At 46.0% G+C, this 13,400-nt stretch overlaps 2 pseudogenes; both read right to left on the bottom strand.

Annotated features, from left to right (window-relative positions):
• Positions 1-412: 412 nt before the first annotated feature.
• Positions 413-2,931, bottom strand: LOC103741463 (annotated as a pseudogene).
• A 4,971-nt stretch (positions 2,932-7,902) lies between these two features.
• Positions 7,903-11,136, bottom strand: LOC103741464 (annotated as a pseudogene).
• Positions 11,137-13,400: the final 2,264 nt, after the last annotated feature.

Here is a 13,400-nt window from a genome sequence, read left to right on the forward strand (position 1 = left end):
ATGGGATGGGTAGGATGTTTACATCCGTAAGGAAGGTAACGGCCAAGGAGGAAAGCTAATGACATCTTGTAGAAGTGAAGTGTCAGAAACCGAGTTTCCACAGCCCTTGGATACACGCTGCATACACACAAACACCCGCCCTCGCACAAGACAGGGAGGAAAGACACTTTCAAGGTTAGTCAGTGAAGCATGGTGTGAGGGACTTCGCTCTTCAATTTAAAATAAAATGCTATCCTAATTCCCGTATCTAGTTAGAAGCTTTTAACTGAGCATACAGACATCCCTATTAATGTCTCTAAAAGAACAGTACACAGATAAGGTAATACAGAAACTTTAATAAGTAAATATATCCTGTAATCTTAACAGTGGCGCGGAGATAACAACGGGGTGGTTGCCAGCTGCACCCCTGCACTCAGTATTCTGCCTCTGCTTCCACAGAATCCACACCCACCTCTTCATAATCTTTCTCCAGCGGTGCCAGGTCCTCCAAGCCTCAGAGAACTCCCCCTCCTCCATGCCTTCTCCCACGTACCAGTGCACAAAGGCCCCTTTGGCATACAATAGGTCAAACTTGTGATCCAGGCGAGCCCAGGCCTCTGTGATGGCAGTAGTGTTGCTCAGCATGCACACTCCCCGCTGCACCTTGGCCAGATCTCCCCCCGGGAACCACCACGGTGGGAGGCTGGTTGTTAATGCCCTCCTACCAAAGAAGGGGAGAATACAGTGAAATTTAGAAATTTGGTAAAAGTTGGGGACTGTATCAGGGCAAGGTGGCCCATGCCTTTAAACCCAGCACTTGAAAGGCAGAGGCAGGCAGAACTGTGTGAGATCAAGGTCAGACTGGTCTACATGGTGAGTTCCAGGCCAGTTGGAGCTGCAGACCCTGTCTCAAAAACAAAAACAAAACAAAAAGATTTGGGAGCTGGAGATGCAGTTTAAACTAGCACCATAGTTTTTAAAATTACCAATATTTTATATTCCTGAGTGCTGGGACTAAAGGGGTACAGCACCACACCTGGCACATTTTATATTCTTTGGCTCTGTAAATTTTCTTTTTTTTTTTTTTTTTACTTTTATTATTTTTATTTTATGTGTATGCGTGTATTGCCTGCATGTAGGTAAGTGTACCTGTGTTGTGCAATGCCCACGGAGGTCAGAAGAGGCTGTGAGATCCCCGGGACTGGAGTTATGGACAGTTGTTAGCTGCCCTGTGGGTGCTGGGATTCAAACCCAGGTCTTCTGCAAGAACAACCAGTGTTCTTAACCGCTGACCCATGTCTCCAGCCCCAACTCTGTAAATTTTCATGTTTTAGATTCACCCACACAGAACATAAAACAACCTATAAGACTGTATGTACTTGGGCTGGAAAGGTGGTTCAGTGGTTAAGAGCACTGACTGATTTTGCAAATGACCCAGGTTTGGTTCCCAGCATCCACATGGTTGGGATCTTATACCCTCTTCTGACATCTGCGGACATTACATAACACAGGTACACTTACATACATGCAGGCAATACACTCATACAGATAAAGTAATTTCTTTTTAAAAAGATTGTACTTGAATCACTAATGGCAAAACTGGAAACAGAACCATTTAAATTGTCACACATCCATACAGTGTAACACATGAAGAGTATCCTGTTATATAAATAAGATACACCTTAGACTTTGTAAAAAGAAAATCAATTAGAAATGTATTTATATGTAGAAAAAAAAATAGTAAACTAGGCAAAGTACATGTTAGAGCTGAAGGAGGGTAAACACCTGAGAATATGCTAAGGTGGTGAGTGACCTTTCCCTGCTCTGGTGAGCAGATGGCAGTTAACAGGACCTAGGAAGACAGCCCAGCTAGACCGCCATTTTTTTCTTTCTTCTTTTCTTAAAAAATATTTTCTTTATTATTTTTATATTATGTGTATGCATGTATCGCCTGCGTGTAGGTAAGTGCACCCGTGTCCTGCAATGCCCGCAAATGAGAGAAGACACTGTCAGATCCCCTGGAACTGGAGTTACGGACAGTTGTTAGCTGCCATTCAGTTATGGACAGTTGTTAGCTGTGCTGGGATTTGAACCCAGGTCATCTGCAAGAACAACCAGTGTTCTTAACCACTGAGCCATCTTTCCAGCCCCTAGACTGCCATTTCTAAAAGAGAACCTGACAAATGTCCCTCTAAAATGAGCAATAGAGCAACCAGGATGTGAAACCAGGGGTGGAGTCGTATCACCACTGAACTTTCTTCCCCATCATAAAAAAGCTTGGGACACCTAAAGGTGCGCCTCAGTATTCTCATATGACCCATGAATTTAAAAAGTAATTGCAAGAAAAAGGGCACATCATATATTTGGAAAAGTGTAAATCACTTAACAAGTTATTACACATGCTTTATTGTGGCCTAATGTGAAAAGGGGCATTCTTTCTCAAGGCTATACCTGGGGCAGCATGATTATACAGCAGAAAGTACAGTGACGTCACAGCACCCAGTCCTACCTTAAATCCAGTTGGACACCAATCCACAAACTGGATGGTGTGCTTGGTCTTGATGGTGGCAATGGCTGCGTTGACATCTTTTGGGACTACATCCCCCCTGTACAACATGCAGCAGGCCATGTACTTGCCACAACGAGTGTCACATTTGACCATCTGATTAGCTGGCTCAAAGCAGGCATTGGTGATCTCAACCACGGAGAGCTGCTCATGGTAGGCCTTCTCAGCAGAGATGACCAGGGTGGACAGTGGGAAGTGGATGAGGGGTTATGGGACCAGGTTGGTCTGGAATTCTGTCAAGTCTACATTTAGGGCCCATTGAACCTCAGGGAGGCTGTGATGGAGGACATGATCTGCCCAATCAGATGATTAAGGTTGGTGTATGTGGGAAGCTCGATGTCCAGGTTGTGCCAACAGATGTCATAGATAGCTTTGTTGTCCACCATAAAGGCAAAATTGTCCATAACTCCAGTTCCAGAGGATCCACAGCCTCTTCTGTCCTTCATGGGCATTGCACGACATGGGTGCACTTACCTACAGGCAGGCAATACATGGTTTTTGTAATGTGGTTTCCTTTTAAGTGAATTTTTTGGAGGGGGGTCTTTTTGAGACAGGGTCTCCCCATAGCCCCAGCTGGCCTGGAACTCACTATGTAGATAGACCAGGCTAGCCTTGAACTCACAGAGAACTGCCTGTCTCTGCCTCCCGAGTGTTGGGACTAAGGGCATGCACCACCACGCCTGGCCAGAAGTTATAGTCTTATGACTGTATTCTTGTATAATCTTCTATTAAGCTATTTTGTAGTTTCCTTTTGTTTTACTTACTAGGTAGATACTTTGAAATGCAACTCTGTGGTGTTTTACTACTCAGTAATGTTTTCGCTACCCTGAGATTTTTTTTTTTTGTATGTGTATGCGTGTATTACCTGCATGTAGGTAAGTGCACCCATATCCTGCAATGCCTGCTGAGGTCAGAAGAGGCTGTCGGATCCCCTGGGACTGGAGTTACACACAGTTGCTAGCTGCCATGTGGGTGCTTGGATTCAAACCCGGGTCTTCTGCAAGAACAACCAGTGTTCTTAACCCTTGAGCCATCTCTCCAGCCCCCTGAGATGTTTTTTACTCTGTAATGTCTTGAAGTTCTTGCTTCCCACTCACCATGTCTAACTGCTGATGAAGATGTGAAACTAAGAAAATAGAAGTTCACCAAATAATTTAATGAAGCACTTTGTCCAATTAGTCCATCAAAAGTGTAGGTCAAAGGCCGGGCTTGGTGGTACAAGCCTTTAATCCCAGCACTTGGGAGGCAGAGGCAGGTGGATCTTTGTGAGTTCCAGGCCAGCCTGGTCTACATAGTGAGTTCCAGGAGAGCTGGGGCTACAAGGAGATCCTGTCTCAAAAAAGACAACAACAACAAAAAAGTGTAAATCAAATATGACAGATACATAAATTTCTGCCAATGATACCTGTTTTTATAATTGCAATGACCATTTGACTGATTCCTAGCCCAATTAGCCTGGCCTAGCTATTGATCAAAAGGTGCAGATGTCCTGTCCCATGCCTGGGCTATCTACTTTGTGAGCTATTGTTGTGCCCAGTTTACGAGACCCCAAAGACCACCAAAGAGCCGACCGATGCAAACATACAAGGGTTTTTTATTGTTACAAGCTTAAACTTGGGTCCACTCTGTCACCGACCTAGCGGATCTCAGATGTGAGACCCCTTGCTTTGAGAGACAGAGGTTTTTATAGGTTTATTTCAGCAAGTTCAGTAAGTAGGGGAGTAGGGGATCTCCAGCCTGGCAAACATCTGATTGGTTGCAGCCCACTGCCAAACCATAAACTGCTGGCTTCAGGAAATTTAAAAAGACATCTGGACTTTTAGTGCTTTTCTGTCCTTGGTTAATTGACCATTAGTGGGGGAGTTGTTCTCTATCCATTCCAAGTATACTTTTTTTTTGTGTGTGTGCGGTTTTTCCTGGAACAGGGCTCAGGGCTGGGTGAGTCCCATGGAGGTTTTATCCAAGATGGAGTCACTCAGGTCTCTCATTCCCCCCCTGACTAGTACCTTGGGGGCCCAATCATGGGCACTCCCTCATCCCATGTTTTTCATCACCCAGACTCTGGAGGGATTGATAGTGGGTATTGATTGTTCCCATGTTACCTTAATAAGATCTCCTCCCTGGGGGGGGGGGGTCCACCATATGTGTCCCATTGTTTCACAGCCCCACAGCGAGCACAATAAGTAGTGCTATCCCCTCCATACCTGTTTCTCTGGGACTTGTATTTTGGAGTTCCAGGCCCTGGGCAAACATAGAACCACCCTGGTTTTTTGTATGGGCCTGGAGAATTCGAGTGTAAGGATGTGCACCTCCCTTAGGATTGAAATCAAAGAAGCCATCTAAACAGGAGGGCAGAGTTGAGAACCAAGTAGCTGGAGGTGCTACTTCAGAGATCTGAAACAAAATATTACCTCCTATCACATCTTGGAGGACCCAAGTCAGATTCATAGGTTGATGCAGCCTTCCTGGAGCAGGAGCAGCTATCATGGGGAACAGAGTATATACAGTCAACAGTTTGAAAAGCAGGTGAGATTTGGCTTGAGCAGATTGTTGGGTCCTTTGAAACTCTCCATCCTGAAGCTGGGGATGCACATTCCTCTACGGTGAACAGGTCAGCTGGCCATACATGTGTGTGGTAGACCCATGATGCTACACCATCCACTTTAAGGGCTGTGGGGGTGGTCAGTATGATGACATAGGGCCCCTTCCACTGTGGCTCTAAGGATCCTTGCCAATGCCTCTTAACGTAGACCCAGTCACCGGGTCGATATCAATGAGGTTCTGGAGGGGGTTCTGTCTCATAAAGAGCACATAGTTTAGGCCATACATGTTTATGGGACCATTGTACTCCCCTGAGGTTGTCCAACAGGTCCCGATCTTCAAATTCAGTAATCTTCTCTGCCTGGAGGTTAGGAATAATGGGGGGGGGCATTCCAAACATGATGGGATTACCATCTGGTAAGGAGAGTTACACACTCGATAGAGTGTGAACAGAAGGAGAGTCACCCAGTCACCGCCAATCTCTAAGGTCAATTTAATTAAGGTCTCTTTCAGAGTCTTATTTATTTTCTCTACCTGTCCTGAACTCTGTGGTCTATAAGCACAAGTCAGGCCAGACTCTGACTTACCTTGGACACAAAAGCTGGTCCATTATCTGACCCTATAATCTGTGGAAAGCCATACCTGGGGAGGATGTCTTCCAACAGTTTCTTTGCCACCATTTGAGCCATTTTATGTTTCATAGGGAAGGCTTCAGTCCATCCTGAAAAAGCATTTACAAAGATTAGCAAATAATGGTATCCATACCTGTCAGGTTTTACCTCAGTGAAACCTGTTTCCCAACAGGCTCCAGGTTTTCTCCCTGTGCTGGATAGCTTTAGTATCAGCTTGACACACCTGGGTTGAGGGAGCCTCAATCAGGGAATTGCCCTATTGGACTGGCCTGTGGCCATGTCTGAAGGGCATCTTCTTGATGAATGATGTGGGAGGGCCCAGCCCACTGTGGGTGGTGCCACCCCTGGGCAGGTGGGCCTATGTTGTATAAGAAAGCAAGCTGAGCAGGGGACAAGGAGCAAGCCAGTAAGCAGCATTCCTCCATGGCCTGTGCTCCAGCTCCTGCTGCCAGGTTCCTGCCCTGAGTTCCTACTTTGGGCTCCCTGATGAACTATGACCTGGGAGATGTAAGCTGAATAAACCCTTTCCTCCCCAAGTTGGTAGTGGTCAGAGTGTTTTGCCACAGCAATGAAGAAACAAACTAGGACACTCCCTCAAAGTCTGATTTCTGAGTTTTTAATATTTGGCACCCCATTAGTGAGTTGGCAAGCTTTACAGCCATTGACAATATCTTTAATCTTTAAATTAGCCTCCTTGATTTTTACTTTGGCATGTCGAATTAAGTACTGCATTCTCTTGATGTACTTCAGCATCAGATAATGGGGTATCTCTCAAATCTGATCAGGTACTGTGGACATGGGCCAGGATTTGGGCACAATCATGCAAGGGGGCATCCAAGTCTGGGTCTGGCAAGAGCATGGCTGGATTCAGGGCAACTGGTACCTGGAAGGTGATTCTAGCAGGATTAAGAAGTAATACCTGATAATGAGTTATACGGGCATTACTTAGCCATCTGTCTAGGGGCTGCTTTAAAACTCCTTTAATTGCATGTGGTGTGATGATGGTCAAGTTCTGGCCCAAAGTCAGTTTGTCAGCATCTTTTACCAGTAGTGCTTCTTTGAGTATGTAGCCCAAGTATTGGACCTGTTGTTTGCATAGTTGGGCCTTTTTAGCAGTGGCCCAATAGCTCAGGCTTCCCAATGTCTGCAACAGGCATTCTGTGCCGTCCATGCAAGCCTCTTGGCTGTCTGCCGCCACAAGTAGGTCATCCACATACTGCAAGAGATTCCTTTCCCCGAGGCTATCTGTCTCAGATGCCTCCGCTGGTCCTCTGGATCTGCAGTGGTAGCCAGCAGGATCCTTGCCAGGTCCTTGTTCTGCCTCCTTTCTGCCTTTATCTGTTTTTCCTCTGCACTATCCCTATTATTGCACACTTTCTCGGCCACAGTTATTAAAACCCTTAAGCTCTTTTCACCCAGTCTCTCTACTCTTTGGAGCTTTTTCTTTATATCCAGAGCTGACTGGTTAACAAAAGTCATGGCCACTGCCACTATATTATCTTTGGCCTCCAGGTCTAATGGAATGTACTTGCAGAAGGCACCCTTTATTTGCTCCAAGAATGCAGCTGGGCTTTCATTTAGTTCCTAATATTGTATACCTTTGCCAAATTAGTTGGCCTATGAGCAGCTGCTTTGAGGCTTGCCAACAGAGCCTGATGGTAAACCAGAAGCCTCCCCTTACCTTCTGCAGTATTATAATCCCAATCAGCCAGATCAGTGGATAGGCAGCATCAATCAGTCATCCAGTGCATCCGCTCCAACTGCTCCTGACCACACTGTTCACAAGTTTGCCTCGAGGCTCAGAACAAAAGCTAGGACAGACACATACAGGCACAACTAGAAACAAACAGACACTGGCTGGCCAGGAACCCTTTGGTTTGGGGGGTCCTGGGGGGGGTCTTGGGGATCCCGGACGAGCCCCCAAGATGTTGTGCCCAGATCACAAGACCCCAAAGACCACCAAAGAGCCAACTGATGCAAACACACAAAGGCTTTTTTATTGTTACAAGCTTAATCTTGGGCCCACTCTGTCACCAACCTAGTGGATCTCAGATGTGTGACCCCTTGCTTTGGGAGACAGGTTTTTATAGGTTTATTTCAGCAAGTTCAGTAAGTCGGGGAGTAGGTGGGGGGTCTTCAGCCTGGCAAACATCTGATTGGTTGCAGCCCACTGCCAAACCATAGACTGCTGGCTTCAGGAAATCTGAAAAGACATCTGGACTTTTAGTACTTTCCTGTCCCTGGTTAATTGACCGTTAGTGGGGGGGAGTTGTTCTCTATCCGTTCCAAGTATACTTTGTGTGTGTGTGTGTGTGTGTGTGTGTGTGTGTGTGTGTGGTTTTTCCTAGAACAGGGCTCAGGGCTGGGTGAGTCCCATGAAGGTTTTATCCAAGATGGAGTCACTCAGGTCTCTCACTATGATGGCCGGATGAACTCAGGAAGGAATTTTTCTCAAGATAAAAGGGTCCATCATAAAAAGAGACATAGGTCCCAGGTGCAGGCCATGTGATGATGACATGCACAGGCCTTTATAACCTCCTTCTGTACTCCTGTTGGAGGGCCCAGAAAATCTTAAAGCCTTAGTTGCTAATTCTGGGACCACATGCATGTGAAAAGAATAAACGAATTTTTCTACTCTCTTCTGGGGGAAATGTTTGATCTCTTAGCTGTTCAAAGAATTTTTCTGTAATAAAAGATGTGTCACCAGGCCCAGTTCAGTTTTACCTTGGGACAATGAAGGGAATCAAGGCTAAGAGGGCCAGTTTATGTTCAGACAACATGGTAGATCTGGCATGGGCCAAGATGGCTAGAGCTAGACCCAAAAGGGCTGTAAATCAGGATAAAATGGCTGACATCACAGGACCTCCCAAGTAAACAGTGATGTAACCTGTTATATAACCAGCTTTGGCACGCAGTCACCTTTGTGTGACTTCCTATAAAAAGTTCTTGGGACCATGGGCTGATTCTCTTCCCCCAGAGAAAATAAAGCATGTCTTATTTGCTAGCAGCTCCTAGAATCTTCTTCAATAGCCCAGCTCCTTGCTGCCCTCTGTCCCTGCCCAATCCCCAACTCAGCCCCCACAACAGCTAATAGCTATAAACCAGTCAGGCGTGGTGGAGCACTGTAATCCCAGAATCTGGGACTCAATGGCAGGAGTATCTGGAGTTCACAGACATTCTCAGCTATGCAGTAAGCTTGAGGCCAGGCTGGGCCGCTGGAAACCGGCTTTAAAACCAAACAAAGGCTCTTTGGGTTCCTCAAAAATTTTCAGTGGCACACACTAGTCACTAGACCAGAAAGCTGGAAGATTTCTATTCATCTGGAACCCAACGCTGTTGTTTGTTCTATCAGAGACAGTCAAAGCCACTGGCACCCTGAAACAAAAATTCACACTCCAACATCCTGGATGCCATACTGCTTTCTTTTATGATAGGGTGTCCTATGCACCCTGGCACCTCAAGCTGGCCTCAAACCCTAGACCCTCCTGCCTTAGCCTCAGGATCACAAATGCACCAGCCACCACACCTGGTTCCAACCTGGGTCTTTACCGCCGGGAGTTGGGAAGATGCTGGCACTTGCTACACTCTTCACCATAGACCACCATCACACAGAGGCAGCGCCCATACGCTCTAGTCCCCACCCGCCAGGGCCCTTGTGTTTTCCAGCTCCCTGGTCCAGCGGCCCTTGGCCGGGCAACCTCATTTGGTGCTCATTGCACGCCCAGCCTCGGGGCCTTACCACGCAAAGGCCTGGGACTCACCATATGGAGCTCTGTCCCTGTAACCTCCCAACCACTGAGCTCACCTGCTGTAGCCTTGAGCTCAACTGCGCTGCCCTGCAGGGAGTGAGGACATCAACCCTTTGTCACAGGCCGGTCACTGGTCTAGAGCTTCTGGGGCAGGCTGAGGCGCGGCATCCCATTTATGATTGGCTGTTGCTAGACCATAGTCATGGCACTTTCTGATTGGATGTGGATTTGGTAGGAAGCCTCCTGAGTCGCTGCTGGAGACTCTGGGGAGGCGGGGCATTCGGACTGACCCCAGACTTTGATATTGAAGTAATACATCTGAATGGCTGAATGAGGGTGCACCCTGCCCTGCAGGAGCTGGGTTGGGGCCCAGGGCCCATTTTGTAAGTCTTTGGGAACAATCTTTGGATTCTTTCACTGGGATTTTTTTCTTTTTTTTTTTTTGGCAGGGAGGGAGTTGAAAGTCTGACTATGTAGCCCAGGCTGGTCTCCAAGTGTCAATGTAATCGAGGCTGGCCTGAGTTGCACTCCTGTCTCAGCCTCCTGAGTGCTTGGATTACAGATGTGCACTACCAAATCCCTAGGTATAATAATTTCAGAACACAATTAAATTCAGTCTTCAGCACCTTCTCTTCTCTGGGTTCTAACTGTACCACACACATAATTGAGTTGTAGTGTATTGTGTGTGTTTGTTTTGAAAATGATAATCTATTGCTCTTCTTTCCAGAGCTTTGTGAATTTACAAAAAAAAAAAAAAAAGCTTATCAAAGTTTGCAGCCTGCTTAATTCCACTAGGAATGGAAGAGGTGAGGCCCAGTGCTAGGCTTTAGCAGTCACCCCAGACTAGAGGGCTGGGCTCTTCACACACTGCCATGCACACTTGGTCCTTCATCAAATCATTGAAATGGTACAGACATTTTTGTTTGGGATGCTCTTTTTGTCTTCCTGTTATAAAAATTAAACCAGCTCATTTCTGAGAAGTAAATTGGTCAAATTATTCATTTTGCTCTGTGTCTGCTTTACGCAAAGTTTCACAGACAACCTAGATTTCTCAATGTTTTTTCTTTTCTACTACCAGTGCTGCTGTTGCTGCTGTTGAGCTTCTCTCTGCTTTGCTGTGGATTTGTGCAAGTTCTGAGCACTATTTTCTCATTTTCTGCTTCTTTTGCAAGTTGGCCAACAAGCTTAATTAGACCACCAACTATTTTCTAAAATTGACCAATTTTGTCCACAAAGTCCTTGCACTTGAGATCTGTGGTCTGCTGGGTGACCTCTGGGTCCAATATCCATAGCTTCTTCAGCTCACCAAAGTGCAGTCCTGCTTCCCCCAAGATGTCCTTGGCCATAGCTGTTTCCCTTCCTGGTTCCCTAGAGAAGTTCTGCTCTGAAGGGGTGACAGTCATGGTCAGGAGTTACATCAGAGAAGCAAGGGTCAGGAAAGAATAAAGTCTAGTTGCTTGTCACAGGCATCGTTCATCCACATACATTTCTTGAGTGCCAACTACATGCTGATACTGCTAGATGCTGGAGTACAAAGATGAATCCAACCTGGTGCTTGCCCTGGAACAATGCACAGTTTAGCTGCTGACAGGTCCTGTTGCTGTGAGGCACAGATGGATGTCAGTGGGAGCTTCTATTCTGTAACCACAGCTGGCCGCTGCCATGGCTATAGGACCTATGTACTCACAATGTCCATGTTTGTTTTTTAAGTTTTTTGTGTGTACACATACATATGCCACTGTGTCTATGAGGGGCCCGCAAAGGCAAGAAAAGGGCATTCAGTCCTCTGGAGCTGGAGTTATAGATGGTTGTGAACTGCCCTACATGGGCAGTATGAACTGAACTCAGGTCTCTTGGAAGAGCATCTAGTGCTCTTTTTAAAAACATCAGCTGGCCATGGTGGTGCATGCCTTTAATCCCAGCACTCGGGAGGCAGAGGCAGGCAGATCTCTATGAGTTCAAGGCTGGCCTGATCTACATAGTGAGTTCCAGGACAGCTGGGGCTATAGGAAGACCCTGTCTCAAAAAAAGACAAAAAAATTTTTTTTATTGTTTTTATTTTATTTGTATGAGTGTATTGCCTGCATGCATGTAACTGTACCCTTTTTATGTAATGCTCCAGGAGGTCAGAAGAGAGCATTGGATCCCCTGAAACTGGAATTACAGACTATTGTTAGCTGCAATGTGGGTGCCGGGAACTGAACCCCGGTCCTCTGCAAGAGCAGTCAGTGCTCTTAATTGCTGAGCCATCTCTCCAGCTCCCCACATCAAGTGCTCTTAACCACTGAGCCATTTCTCCTTTTTTGTTTTTTGAGACAGGGCCTCATTTATCCCAGGATGACCCTGAACTTGCAATGCAACCTAGAATGACCTTGAACTTCTGATCCTCCATTCTCCACCTCTTCATCCGTCTGGGTGCTATGTAATAGTTGGGAATCAAACCCAGGGCTCTGTGCATGGTAAGCAAGCACCCCACCAACTGAGCTACCCCCTCAGTCCCCAGTGTTGTGTTTTTTTGTTTTTGTTTTAAAATATTTTTGGTAGTTTTTGAGACAGCATCTCCCGGTAGCCCCAGTTGGTCTGGAACCTGCTATGTAGATCAGACTGGCCTTGATCTCAGAGATCTTCCTGCCTCTGCCTTCTGAGTGCTAGAATTAAAGGCATGTACCACCATGCCTGGCCCCAATGTTGTATTTTAAACTTATGTATCTCTCTGGGGCTGGAGAAATGGCTCAGCAGATAAGATCACTCACTGCTCTTGCAGAGAACCTGGATACAATTCCCAGCACCCACATGATGGCAAACAACCATCTGTAACTCCAGTTTCAGGAGAATTCAATGCCCTTTTCCAATCTCTGTGGGCAATGCATGACATGGGTGCACTTACATACATGTAGGCATAACACTCATACACATAAAAATAAAAATAATAAAATATTTTAAAAGTATATGTCTCTCGCTGGGCGTGGTGGTGCATGCCTTTAATCCCAGCACTCAGGAGGCAGAGGCAGGCGGATCTTTGTGAGTTCAAGGCCAGCTTGGTCTACATAGTGAGTTCCAGGACAGCTGGGGCTACAAGGAGACCCTGTCTCAAAAAGACAAAAAAAAAGTATATGTCTCTCTCTCTAAAACTGTCTGCATATATCTAAGCGTACCACATGTGTGCAATGCCCATGGAAATCAGAAGAGGCTGTCAGATCCCCTGGAACTGGAGTTATGAATGGTTGTTAGTCGCCACGTGGGTACTGGTCCTCTGCATGAGCAACCAGTGGTCTTAACTACTGAGCTGCTTAAGTAATATTTTTCTGATTATGAAATTAAGAGTAGGAAGTATGGAAAAGGCAGACATAAAAAAAAAAGCCATGGAGATGGTTCAGTGGGTAAGGGTATATACCACCAAACCTGCTGACCCAAGTTCAATCCCCAGAACTCAAATGTTGCAGAGAACCCACTCCCACAAGTTGTCCTCTGGCCTCACTCCCATATACATATGTACACAAATAAATAAATGTAATTAAAAATTTTTAAATATATTTAATTTAAAAATATTTTTATAGTTTTTATTTTATGTGTATGCATGTATTGCCTGCATGTAGGTAAGTGCACCCATGTCATGCAATGCCTGCAGAGCTGCCATGTGGGTGCTGGGATTCAAACCCGGGTCTTCTGCAAGAACAGCCAATGTTCTTAACTGCTGAGCCATCTCTCCAGCCCCATATTTAATTATTTTTATTTTATGTGTATGAGTATATGGCCTGCATGTATGTGAGTGCACCTGTGCTGTGCAATGCTGCAGAGGTCAGAAGAAGGCATTGGATTCCCCTGGAACTAGAGTTGAGGACAGTTTGTAGCCGCCATGTGGGTGCTGGGATTCAAACCTGGGTCCCCTGCAAGAGCAGTCAGTGCTCTTAACTGCTGAGCCATCTCTCCAGC

This window comes from Nannospalax galili, unplaced genomic scaffold (assembly GCF_000622305.1).
Source record: "Nannospalax galili isolate Female #2095 unplaced genomic scaffold, S.galili_v1.0 scaffold321, whole genome shotgun sequence".
In the NCBI taxonomy this organism is placed as follows: domain Eukaryota; kingdom Metazoa; phylum Chordata; class Mammalia; order Rodentia; family Spalacidae; genus Nannospalax; species Nannospalax galili.